At 34.7% G+C, this 383-nt stretch overlaps 1 protein-coding gene across 1 annotated transcript in view; it reads right to left on the minus strand.

Annotated features, from left to right (window-relative positions):
• Window positions 1-383, minus strand: part of trim71 (tripartite motif containing 71, E3 ubiquitin protein ligase) — a gene marked incomplete in the record, with an annotated part of 30,430 nt that overhangs the window by 5,575 nt on the left and 24,472 nt on the right.

The following is a 383-nucleotide window of genomic DNA, read 5'->3' on the forward strand; positions in this document are numbered from 1 at the left end:
TGTGTGTGTGTGTAGAAGGAGGGAAGTAGGAGGAAATGAGCTTCATGCACTTTTCAACATTCAAACACGAAGTTTGCTAAGCAGACTCTCTGCTACATAAACATTTTAGCACAAAAAGGAACAGTGTGTAGTTATTAAGTGATGAGTGAATGACAAATTAAATACAACCACTCCAACTACAACTTCAGTGCATATTTCTATTCATTTGAAAAGCTGAGTAAAGACAGACTGAAATGGAGGGTAGAATACAGAAAAAAGGGGAAAGAGTCACTTTGAGTGCCCTAAAAAAAAAACTACATTTCCTTTACCACTTTTATTACCTTTATTATTTTATCATTCCCTTAATAGACATGTTTGACACTGGTCAAGTGTAAAGAAGTTTT

Source organism: Morone saxatilis, unplaced genomic scaffold (assembly GCF_004916995.1).
Source record: "Morone saxatilis isolate NCDOM2014 unplaced genomic scaffold, NCSU_SB_2.0 Contig9, whole genome shotgun sequence".
Taxonomy (NCBI): Eukaryota; Metazoa; Chordata; class Actinopteri; family Moronidae; genus Morone; species Morone saxatilis.